Raw genomic sequence first — 13176 nt, 5'->3', positions numbered from 1 at the left:
TTCTAAGGTTTAATAATTATTCCTGCTATTGGCAGGTTACATTGCAGGTTTTAGTGCAAGAAAATGTCAAGATACATGAAATATTTAGCTACAATTATAAAAACTAAGCTTTTTTTTTTTTTCAAGTACTTGTTTAATACTTTACACTAAATAGCCAAATTGGAAAGTATTTCAGACTTGTTGACTATCATCTTAGTAAATCAGGAAAATTTCAAGTTCTACTTTTCTCCTTCAAATTCAGGAAGGAGTGTGTGAGCTCAACTACACCTGGGTTCAGGTGTTAGCTCTCCTTGGAGACAAACTCCAGCCCCTTTCCATGATGCCATTCTCAGAGCCACAGCCTGGAGACTGGGGAAACGTCTTGCGGTGATGAGGACAGGCCAACAGACAAAAATGTGAATATAACGAGGCAACGGGTACACAAACATATCCAAAGAGGAGAGGCCTGAGCCTGGGAAGAGGATGCCAGAGGATGCTGGCCCCTGGCCCCTGACTAGTGTCGCCACAGCCAGAGTCATGTTGATGCAGAACTCTCTCCCCAAAACACAGAGGATGGTGATCCTGACCCAAACCAGGCCCACCCTCTTGGACAACTGATTTTTTGTCTCTGGAAATTAGGTGGGCTTAAAAATTCCTGAGGCTTGGAGTAGATAGAGAGGACATAGCAAGTGTTTCCTCCATACCAGGCATTATGTCATACTGTAAAGTTCTTTTTTTTTTGGCCACACCATACAGCATGTGGGATCTTAGTTCCCCAACCAGGGATCAAACCTGTGCCCCCTGCAGTGGAAGTGCGGAGTCCTAACCGCTGGACTGCCAGGTTCTTCTCATGGGACAGAGGGACAGAAAACCAGCCTGCTTTAATGACATGCAAATTTAAATCGTAAAATAGTTCTTTACACTTATCTAGCATTGTTCATCTCAAAGGACACTTTGTCACCCACTCATTCAGTGGCACTTTGATGTGATGTTTGGTGGTGGGTGTTATTGCATGGTACCTGCCCTGCTGGAAGGTACAGTCTGATGCAGGGGGCAGACGAGACAAGTGACAAATTGTGAGAAGTGCTAAGAAGGGTAAAGGGGATGCACTGATAGAGGCCATGGGGTGGAGGTGGGGGTGGGGATGGAGAGGACCTGCTCGACAACGGTAGTCATGGAGTGAGAGTCACTGTGAAGGGTATGATGCTAAGCTTTAGGGCCCTTCACTTGTCCCAGCCACAGGGGTCCCATGATGGTGTGTGTTTATAAGATTTACAAATTTAAGATTTAAAATTTTTCCATAAAAAAAGTTTCTCCCAAATTGTGTAAGCTTCAGGGCTCACAAAATCTGAATTCATTCTTAGTGGTTAGGGAAGGTTTCTCTGAAGAAGAGACATTTTGGTTGATTCCAATAGGATAAGAAGCAGCCTGCCATGCTTGATGCAGGTGTAGTAGTCCAGTTGGGTTGAAGGGCCACTTGAAAATCCCGAAGCTGGAAATTGCCCAGCCACTTGGAGGACCTGTGGAAGGAGTAGAATGGGGAATAGAGAGAGAGGGTAGGAGGGAAAGTTGGGGAAGGTAGCAGGGGCAAACATGGAGGGCCACGGTGGCCGTATGAAGGAGTTTGGTTTGTGTCAAAGTGATATGGAAAACCATTGGAGTGTTCTAAGCAGGCAAATGACATGATCAGATTTATGTTTTTTAAGATTGCTCAGACAATAAGAATTGATATGAGGTTGGGAGCATGATTAGAGAAAGGAGACTGTGGCACTATTCCAGGCAAGAGATGGTGCTGGGATTACAACAGTGGTCGTAGTGGTTATGGAGGGAACTGGACAGATTTAAGATACATGTTAGATTTTGAAATCCTAGCTGATGGGTTGGATGTAGGGAGCTGGGAAGAGAAAAGAGTCAAAGATGACCTAATAAAAAGATATTGGAGGTGGGCAGAATTACTGCCAGAAGGTTGCAATCATCACAACAAGTTGTATTAGGAATATCTAGGAAGGCATTTATTAATATAATGGATAGGGCTTTACATGTGTGAATATGTCAACGCTGACATTTCTTTGAAGGTGATGTAAGAGCAGGATTACAGAGTTAGACATGATTCTGCATTATTTAATCCCACTTGAGTGTGCAGGAATGAATTAGGTATGTGAAACATGTGTACCATCTTCATAAATCAGACTTTAACCTTGTTATCTGAGTTAGTTTACATTTCTTAGTAGCCTGTGGGAAACAATTATATGACTGCCACTGAATCATTCCAATCAATGAACAGACCAGGCTTTGAAAGCATACATGAAATGTAGCCAACATTGTGTTTGCCTGTGGATTAAGACCTTGACTTTAGGAGGTTTCAGTTAGGAGATGTTTTCCTAGAGTTAAAGACACATTTTTGCAAATAAGCAGGGAAGAGAAACATTGGCTAATCTGGTTCTCTAATTTCTTCCAAGTGTAATTGAAAGTTCTAAACTGTCAACTATAATTAAACACAATCTGAGCATTTAGGATCCTGACAAATCCATATTTGTGTGTGATGGTGTCTGTAGCATTAGAGACAATTTCAAAGAACTATAAGTGAAGATACTGGAAGGAGAAAGTAACTGCTATGCTGGTCTTACAAAAAATTCTTACCTTTTCCTTAGGGAATATAGACCAGTAAACATAAGTAGTTGCAAAAGCAATAAAAGTTATATTGTTCTTAAACAATTACATTCATTCATTAGGCTTTTAGAAAATAACACAGGCACTGAAATAACCATGGAATGCAAGGAGGAGATCATTAGGCTGCAAAGTAAGGTTCTTAGGGACTGACATCTCTAACTGTGCAATGTGAAGAATGTCAGTCAACTCAGCATTCAACTCTATATGAAATCTTCCAAGAGTGGATTTTATATGAATGAGTTTCCATCTTATTTCAGAACCCCTTTCTTCAGATTCTTCTCTGTTTTTTGATGAGAGTTGGTGATCTAGGAGTTTTTATATCTTATCTTTGTGGGACTTCTGCCCTCTACTACCCTCACACACACACAATTCCTGAAATACTTATTTTGAAGCCTAGTAGTATTTGATGAGAAGTCTGATCTCAGGGGAAAAAAAGGTAGGCATGGGGAAGGTAGCAGAAGATGATGAACACCACAGGAAAGCCAACATAAGAACATTTGGGGTGAAATTAATACTTTTGTGTTTGCTTACATTAGGGTGTTAAGCCTAAAGAAGTACAAAGAAATGGCATGATAAAAACATTTTAGAGAAAGGTAGGAAAAGAGGCTAAACTATGACAGGATTAGAATGGAATGATTCAGGAGACCTTGCTGATAGTGCTGGAAAGAAAAGTAATGCAGTTTCAAATTCTGCCCCTTGCAGAATTTTTGGTATATAAATCAAACAGCAGGAAGAACAGTCACCCTAAGCTGTTTCCTTGTGAGGTCTCTGCCTCCAGCTCAGACTCTCTGTAGCCATCAGCCAAGAGTGATGTCCAAAGTCAAACTAAGGCATTAGAAGTAAGTGTTAGCGAGAATACCCTGGCAGTCCAGTGGTTAGGACTCCGTGCTTCCATCGCAGGGGGCATGGGTTCGATCCTTGGTCGGGGAACTAAGATCCTGCAAGCTGCGTGCTGTGGCCAAAAAATAAAATAAAAGATAAAAAGTGTCAGCTTATAAAAAAAAAAATAAGTGTTAGAGTCTGGGATGCCATTGCCACCAAGTGTGAACTCTGAAAAGTGACCCTTCCCTCCTTCTGGCTGTGACATGCCAAGGGTCTGACGGTCATCCCTGCTGCTGTAGCCAATCTCAACGTCAAACTCCTGGAGATGCAGCCGTCACCTGCGAGCTCTACCAGGCACCCCAGGGAACCAGTGCCACGTGGCTTCCAGAGAGTGGCTGTGGCAGCAGAACGTGGAGCATCTGTCTGGAAACTGCCCCCAGATCCACGTACAGAGCCAGATTCCACCCCAGGAGCTTCCCCCATTCTGCCCCTGGAGTCCCCTCAGCTTACCTACCTACATGTAGCTGTTGGCACTGTTTGGGTTGTCTCACCAGTTATACTGGAACTACTATGAGCAACTAAACAATTCAGTATGCTTGTGGCTACCCAAAATATCATTGTTGAATGCATTGTCCGTGAAATAACCTTATATGATACTTATCTTGTTTGCCTGCCTTTAGTTAAAAAAAAAAAATCACTTTTTATTAAAAGAACACCCTGAATGAGTATGAGGTCTTTTATCTCATTGTTGCCAAGTATGGTGTTTGTTAAAGCTTGAAGAGTGAGAAAATGGATAACTTTCATCAGCCACTAATGGGGGGGAAAATAAGCTTAAATTTGTGACTTTCCATAAGATTAATCTAAATCTGGGAAAACTGGCTAGACTTTCCCCTGTCTGTTGTGTTCTTCAGTAAGTACAGGACATAAATACATCGCAGCCAATTTTGCCCCTCTGCTTTGCATATTAATAAAATTAGTTGTTGTGCAACTCCGTTGACCCCGCCTTCTGCAGCCCACAGCTGCTTTGGCATGCTAATTGAATTGTCAATAATAAACACAGGAAAGGAGGCCCTTCAAGCTACCATTTCGGGGCCACAAAACCTTCACTTACAGGCTGCCTGCTGTTTCTCCCAACTGTGCATGAAAAGCAATTAAGAAAAGTCTTGTGTAACTGTAGTCTGCTAAATCAAGGATAAACTGTATGTCGGAACTAACAAAAGACACACAAAACGCTTGCAAATCTTCTCACAACCAAACTGTGTGCAATGGTGCTTGTAAGAATGTGTGGCCCAATTAATGGAAAAACACTTAACTAAAAGTTAAATTGTCCCTTTGCCTTTTGCCCTATAAACTGGTGCCTAGCCTCAAGCATGAGAACCCTAGCTCAACGCATATTTTACCAAGGGGGAAACACAGTGAACCAGATATGAAACAGTCTAATAACTTTACCAGTCCTGGGCCAGCTGCTAATGCTCAGAATTTATACTGAATGAATACTTACCTCTTTGTTATTTCTAATTGCGGTGGTGAAAAGGTTACTAAATTCCCACACGTGATGGTACAAAAGACACTGTACGAACACAACAGCTCCATTTGACACCCATGGAAGCAGGGACTGCAGGCTTATAGGCTGAGTTAAAAAATAAATTAATAAAATACAGTTTGCATTTGCTGGCAAGTAGATGTGCCATGGTAACATAAATTTAAGTTACCGGTTTTTAAAATTGTGTGAAGTCATTCTCTTGTTACTAATAGGTTACATTTTGGCATATATTTTATTACTTAAAGTTATTTATAAACTGTTCTAAACTCCTAAGACATCTCGGTTTGAAGTGTTATTGAAATAATCCCTGGAATAAAATTCCTATGAGACTTATTTTACCCCTAAAGCTGTTCCCGGGTGGTGTAGTGTGTGTAACAGCGAGGGGTACCTATTAACCTGGATAACCCAGGAGAGACCATGAAAAATGGCCTATAGGATCTGGAGGCATATTTAAAGATGCCAGTCAACATTTTCTTAAATGTAAGATTTTGAAAATACTGAAAGTAAAACCTTGAAAGTTGCTAAAAATAGAACAGTTTAAAAATTTTTCCTCGTTAAAAGACACTTTAACCACTACATTTAAAATTGAAAGTAAGTAATTTACAATCAATCATTCTTTTTTTTTTTTAACATCTTTATTGGAGTATAATTGTTTTACAATGGTGTGTTAGTTTCTGCTTTATAACAAAGTGAATCAGTTATACATATACATTTATCCCCATATCCCCTCCCTCTTGCGTCTCCCTCCCACCCTCCCTATCCCACCCCTCTAGGTGGTCACAAAGCACCGAGCTGATCTCCCTGTGCTATGCGGCTGCTTCCCACTAGCTATCTATTTTAAGTTTGGTGGTGTATATATGTCCATGCCACTCTCTCACTTTGTCACAGCTTACCCTCCCCCCTCCCCATATCCTCAAGTCCATTCTCTAGTAGGTCTGTGTCTTTATTCGCGTCTTGCCCCTAGGTTTTTCATGACTTTTTTTTTTCTTTCTTAAATTCCATATGTATGTGTTAGCATATGGTATTTGTTTTTCTCTTTCTGACTTACTTCACTCTGTATGACAGACTCTAGGTCCATCCACCTCACTACAAATAACTCAATTTCGTTTCTTTTGATGGCTGAGTAATACTCCATTGTATATATGTGCCACATCTTCTTTATCCATTCATCTGTTGATGGACACTTAGGTTGCTTCCATGTCCTGGCTATTGTAGATAGAGCTGCAATGAACATTGTGGTACATGACTCTTTTTGAATTATGGTTTTCTCAGGGTATATGTCCAGTAGTGGGATTCCTGGGTCGTATGGTAGTTCTATTTTTAGTTTTTTAAGGAACCTCCATACTGTTCTCCATAGTGGCTGTATCAATGTACATTCCCATCAACAGTGCAAGAGGGTTCCCTTTTCTCCACACCCTCTCCAGCATTTATTGTTTGTAGATTTTTTGATGATGGCCATTCTGACCGGTGTGAGATGATATCTCATTGTAGTTTTGATTTGCATTTCTCTAATGATTAATGATGTTGAGCATTCTTTCATGTGTTTTTTGGCAATCTGTAGGTCTTCTTTGGAGAAATGTCTATTTAGGTCTTCTGCCCATTTTTGGATTGGGTTGTTTGTTTTTTTGATATTGAGCTGCATGAGCTGCTTGAAATTTTGGAGATTAATCCTTTGTCAGTTGCTTCATTGGCAAATATTTTCTCCCATTCTGAGGGTTGTCTTTTGGTGTTGTTTATGGTTTCCTTTGCTGTGCAAAAGCTTTGAAGTTTCATTAGGTCCCATTTGTTTATTTTTGTTTTTATTTCCATTTCTCTAGGAGCTGGGTCAAAAAGGATCTTGCTGTGATTTATGTCATAGAGTGTTCTGCCTATGTTTTCCTCTAAGAGTTTGATAGTGTCTGGCCTTACATTTAGGTCTTTAATACATTTTGAGTTTATTTTTGTGTATAGTGTTAGGGAGTGTTCTAATTTCGTACTTTTACATGTACCTGTCCAGTTTTCCCAGCACCACTTATTGAAGAGGCTGTCTTTTCTCCACTGTATATTCTTGCCTCCTTTGTCAAAGATAAGGTGACCATATGTGCATGGGTTTATCTCTGGGCTTTCTATCCTGTTCTATTGATCTGTATTTCTGTTTTTGTGCCAGTACCATACTGTCTTGATTACTGTAGCTTTGTAGTAGAGTCTGAAGTAAGGGAGCCTGATTCCTCCAGCTCCGTTTTTCTTTCTCAAGATTGTTTTGGCTATTCGGGGTCTTTTGTGTTTCCATACAAATTGTGAAATTTTTTGTTCTAGTTCTGTGAAAAATGCCAGTGGTAGTTTGAAAGGGATTGCATTGAATCTGTAGATTGCTTTGGGTAGTAGAGTCATTTTCACAATGTTGATTCTTCCAATCCAAGAACATGGTATATCTCTCCATCTATTTGTATCATCTTTCATTTCTTTCATCAGTGTCTTATAATTTTCTGCATACAGGTCTTTTGTCTCCTTAGGTAGGTTTATTCCTAGATATTTTATTCTTTTTGTTGCAATGGTAAATGGGAATGTTTTCTTAATTTCATTTTCAGATTTTTCATCATTAGTGTATAGGAATGCTAGAGATTTCTGTGCATTAATTTTGTATCCTGCTACGTTACCAAATTCATTGATTAGCTCTAGTAGTTTTCTGGTAGCCTCTTTAGGATTCTCTGTGTATAGTATCATGTCATCTGCAAACAGTGACAGCTTTACTTCTTCTTTTCCGATTTGGATTATTTTTATTTCTCTTTCTTCTCTGATTCCTGTGGCTAAAACTTGCAAAACTATGTTGAATAATAGTGGTGAGAGTGGGCAACCTTGTCTTGTTCCTGATCTTAGTGGAAATGGTTTCAGTTTTTCACCATTGAGGACGATGTTGGCTGTGGGTTTGTCATATATGGCCTTTATTATGTTGAGGTAAGTTCTCTCTATGCCTACTTTCTGCAGGGTTTTTATCATAAATGGGTGTTGAATTTTGTCAAAAGCTTTCTCTGCATCGATTGAGATGATCATATGATTTTTCTCCTTCAATTTGTTAATATGGTGTATCACACTGATTGATTTGCATATATTGAAGAATCCTTGCATTCCTGGGATAAACCCCACTTGATCATGGTGTATGATCCTTTTAATGTGCTGTTGGATTCTGTTTGCTAGTATTTTGTTGAGGATTTTTGCATCTATGTTCATCAGTGATATTGGCCTGTAGTTTTCTTTCTTTGTGACATCTTTGTCTGGTTTTGGTATCAGGGTGATGGTGGCCTCGTAGAATGAGTTTGGGAGTGTTCCTTCCTCTGCAATTTTTTGGAAGAGTTTGAGAAGGATAGGTGTTAGCTCTTCTCTAAATGTTTGATAGAATTCGCTTGTGAAGCCGTCTGGTCCTGGGCTTTTGTTTGTTGGAAGGTTTTTAATCAGTTTCAATTTCAGTGCTTCTGATTGGTCTGTTCATATTTTCTCTTTCTTCCTGGTTCAGTCTCGGAAGTTTGTGCATTTCTAAGAATTTGTCCATTTCTTCCAGGTTGCCCATTTTATTGGCATATAGTTGCTTGTAGTAATCTCTCATGATCCTTTGTATTTTTGCAGTGTCAGTTGTTACGTCTCCTTTTCATTTCTAATTAATTCTATTGATTTGAGTCTTCTCCCTTTTTTTCTGATGAGTCTGGCTAATGGTTTATCAATTTTGTTTATCTTCTCAAAGAACCAGCTTTTAGTTTTATTGATCTTTGCTATCGTTTCCTTCATTTCTTTTTCATTTATTTCTGATCTTATCTTTATGTTTTCTTTGCTTCTGCTAACTTTGGGGTTTTTTTTATTCTTCTTTCTCTAATTGATTTAAGTGTAAGATTAGGTTGTTTATTTGAGATGTTTCTTGTTTCTTAAGGTAGGATTGTATTGCTATAAACTTCCCTCTTAGAAATGCTTTTGCTGCATCCCATAGGTTTTGGGTCGTTGTGTTTTCATTGTCATTTGTTTCTAGGTATTTTTTGATTTCCTATTTGATTTCTTCAGTGATCTCTTGGTTATTTTATTTATTTATTTTTTATAAATTTATTTTATTTTTTTATTTTTGGCTGCGTTGGGTCTTCGTTGCTGCTTGCAGGCTTTCTCCAGTTGCTTTGAGCGGGGGACTACCCTTCATTGCGGTGCGGTGGCTTCTCTTATTGTGGAGCACAGACTCTAGGCACGCAGGTTTCAGTAGTTGTGGCACATGGGTTCTAGAGCGTAGGCTCAGTAGTCGTGGCGCACAGGCTTAGTTGCTCTGTGGCATGTGGGATCTTCCCAGACCAGGGCTCAAACCTGTGCCCCCTGCACTGGGAGGTGGATTCCTAACCACCGCGCTACCAGGGAAGCCCCTCTTGGTTATTCAGTAGTGTACTGTTTAGCCTCCATGTGCTTGTATTTTTTACAGATTTTTTCCTGTAATTGATATCTAGTCTCATAGCATCGTTCTCGGAAAAGATACTTGATATGATTTCAATTTTCTTAAATTTACCAAGGTTTGATTTGTGACCCAAGATATGATCTATCCTGGAGAATGTTCCATGAGTACTTGAGAAGAATGTGTATTCTGTTGTTCTTGGATGGAATGTCCTATAAATATCAATTCAGTCCATCTTGTTTCATGTATCATTTAAAGCTTGTGTTTCCTTATTTATTTTCATTTTGGATGATCTGTCCATTGGTGAAAGTGGGGTGTTAAAGTCCCCTACTATGATTGTGTTACTGTCGATTTCCCCTTTTATGGCTGTTAGTATTTGCCTTATGTATTGAGGTGCTCCTATGTTGGGTGCAAAAATAGGTACAATTGTTATATCTTCTTCTTGGGCCGATCCCTTGATCATTATGTAGTGTCCTTCTTCGTCTCTTGTAATACTCTATTTTAAAGTCTATTTTGTCTGATATGAGAATTGCTATCCAGCTTTCTTTTGATTTCCATTTGCATGGAATATATTTTTCCATCCCCTCACTTTCAATCTGTATGTGTCCCTAGGTCTGAAGTGGGTCTCTTGTAGACAGCATATATATGGGTCTTGTTTTTGTATCCATTCAGCCAGTCTATGTCTTTTGGTTGGAGCATTTAATCCACTTACATTTAAGGTAATTATTGATATGTATGTTCCTATTACCATTTTCTTAATTGTTTTGGGTTTGTTATTTAGGTCTTTTCCTTCTCTTGTGTTTCCTGCCTAGAGAAGTTCCTTTAGCATTTGTTGTAAAGCTGGTTTGGTGGTGCTGAATTCTCTTAGCTTTTGCTTGTCTGTAAAGGTTTTAATTTCTCCATCAAATCTGAATGAGATCCTTGCTGGGTAGAGTAATCTTGGTTGTAGGTTTTTCTCCTTCATCACTTTAAATATGTCCTGCCACTCCCTTCTGGCTTGCAGAGTTTCTGCTGAAAGATCAGCTGTTAACCGTATGGGGATTCCCTTGTGTTTTATTTGTTGTTTTTCCTTTGCTGCTTTTAATATTTTTTCTTTGTATTTAATTTTTGATAGTTTGATTAATATGTGTCTTGGTGTGTTTCTCCTTAGATTTATCCTGTATGGGACTCTCTGTGCTTCCTGGACTTGATTAACTATTTCCTTTCCCATATTAAGGAAGTTTTCAACTATGAACTCTTCAAATATTTTCTCAGTCCTTTCTTTTCCTCTTTTTCTTCTGGGACCCCTATAATTCAAATGTTGGTGCGTTTAATGTTGTCCCAGAGGTCTCTGAGACTGTCCTCAGTTCTTTTCATTCTTTTTTCTTTATTCTGCTCTGCAGTAGTTATTTCCACTATTTTATCTTCTAGGTCACTTATCCGTTCTTCTGCCTCAGTTATTCTGCTATTGATTCCTTCTAGAGAATTTTAAATTTCATTTATTGTGTTGTTCATCTCTGTTTGTTTGCTCTTTAGCTCTTCTAGGTCCTTGTTAAACATTTCTTGTATTTTCTCCATTCTATTTCCAAGATTTTGGATCATCTTTACTATCATTATTTTGAATTCTTTTCAGGTAGACTGCCTATTTCCTCTTCATTTGTTAGGTCTGGTGGGTTTTTGCCTTGCTCCTTCATCTGCTGTGTGTTTCTCTGTCTTCTCATTTTGCTTAACTTACTGTGTTTGGAGTCTCCTTTTCGCAGGCTGCAGGTTCGTAGTTCCTGTTGTTTTTGGTATCTGTCCCCAGTGGCTAAGGTTGGTTCAGTGGGTTGTGTAGGCTTCCTGGTGGAGGGGACTAGTGCCTGTGTTCTGGTAGATGAGGCTGGATCTTGTCTTTCTGTTGGGCAGGTCCACGTCTGGTGGTGTGTTTTGGGGTGTCTGTGACCTTATTATGATTTTAGGCAGCCTCTCTGCTAATGGATTAGGTTGTGTTCCTGTCTTGCTAGTTGTTTGGCATGGGGTGTCCAGCACTGTAGTTTGCTGGTCGTTGAGTGAAGCTGGGTCTTGGCGTTGAGATGGAGATCTCTGGGAGATTTTAGCCATTTGATATTACATGGAGCTGGGAGGTCTCTTGTGGACCAGTGTACTGAAGTTGGCTCTCCCACCTCAGAGGCACAGCCCTGATGCCTGGGAGGAGCACCAAGAGCCTTTCATCCACATGGCTCAGAATAAAAGGGAGAAAAAATAAAGAAATAAAGAAAGGAAGGAAGGAAGGAAGAAAGCAAGAAAGAAGATAAAATAAAATAAGAAGTTATTAAAATAAAAAATAATTATTAAGAAAAAAAATTTTTAAGTAAAAACAAAAAAACGGACAGACAGAACCCTAGGACAAATGGTAAAAGCAAAGCTATACAGACAAAATCACACACAGAAGCATACACATACACACTCACAAAAAGAGAAAAAGGGAAAAAATATGTATATCTTTCCTCCCAAAGTCCACCTCCTGAATTTGGGATGATTTGTTGTCTATTCAGGTATTCCACAGATGCAGGGTACTTCGAGTTGATTGTGGAGATTTAATCCTCTGCTCCTGAGGCTGCTGGGAGAGATTTCCCCTTCTCTTCTCTGTTCGCACAGCTCCTGGGGTTCAGATTTGGATTTAGACCCGCCTCTGTGTGTAGGTCGCCTGAGGGTGTCTGTTCCCCGCCCAGACAGAACGAGGTTAAAGGAGCAGCTGCTTCGGGGGCTCTGGCTCACTCAGGCCGGGGGGAGGGAGGGGTACGGATGCGGGGCGAGCCTGCGGCGGCAGAGGCCGGCATGACGTTGCAGCAGCGTGAGGCGCGCGTGCGTTCTCCCGGGGAAGTTGTCCCTCCATCACGGGACCCTGGCAGTGGCAGGCTGCACCGGCTCCCGGGAGGGGCGGTGTGGATAGTGACCTGTGCTCACACACAGGCTTCTTGGTGGCGGCAGCAGCAGCCTTAGCATCTCATGCCCGTCTCTGGGGTCCGCACTGATAGCTGCGGCTCGCGCCCACCTCTGGAGCTCCTTTAAGTGGCGCTCTGAATCCCCTCTCCTCGCGCACCAGGAAACAAAGAGGCAAGAAAAAGCCTCTTGACTCTTCGGCAGCTGCAGACTTTTCCCCGGACTCCCTCCCGGTTAGCTGTGGCGCACTAGCCCCTTCAGGCTGTGTTCACGCCGCCAACCCCAGTCCTCTCCCTGGGATCCGACCGAAGCCCGAGCCTCAGCTCCCAGCCCCGCCCGCCCCGGCGGGTGAGCAGACAAGCCTCTCGGGCTGGTGAGTGCTGCTCAGCACTGATCCTCTGTGCGGGAATCTCTCCGCTTTGCCCTCCGCACCCCTGTGGCTGCGCTCTCCTCCGTGGCTCGGAAGCTTCCCCCCTCTGCCACCCGCAGTCTCCGCCCGCGAAGGGGCTTCCTAGTGTGTGGAAACCTTTCCTCCTTCACAGCTCCCTCCCACTGGTGCAGGTCCCGTCCCTATTCTTTGCTCTGTTATTTCTTTTTTCTTTTGCCATACCCAGGTACGTGGGGAGTTTCTTGCCTTTTGGGAGGTCTGAGGTCTTCTGCCAGAGTTCAGTAGGTGTTCTGTAGGAGCTGTTCCACATGTAGATGTATTTCTGATGTATTTGTGGGGAGGAAGGTGATCTCCGCATCTTACTCTTCCGCCATCTTGAAGCTCCTCTCGATAAGGTACGTGTTTAAATTCAAAGTCCACATATACGTACTGGGTTATTCTTCCATCAGGTGAAAATTTTAAAATATGAATCTTTTG

The 13176-nt window shown here is 41.1% G+C and overlaps 1 protein-coding gene across 1 annotated transcript in view; it reads right to left on the bottom strand.

Annotated features, from left to right (window-relative positions):
• Positions 1-13176, bottom strand: part of DNAJC10 (DnaJ heat shock protein family (Hsp40) member C10) — a 126146-nt gene continuing 112970 nt past the window's right edge. Inside the window, exon 25 of the mRNA XM_082466704.1 lies at positions 1-5101. The gene's annotated coding sequence lies outside the window, so the exon portion shown is untranslated. The remainder of the gene's footprint in view (positions 5102-13176) is intronic.

The sequence above is a fragment of the Balaenoptera physalus genome (genome assembly GCF_965194825.1).
Source record: "Balaenoptera physalus genome assembly, chromosome: 6".
Lineage (NCBI taxonomy): Eukaryota > Metazoa > Chordata > Mammalia > Artiodactyla > Balaenopteridae > Balaenoptera > Balaenoptera physalus.
This window is presented reverse-complemented; position numbering and strand designations above follow the sequence as displayed.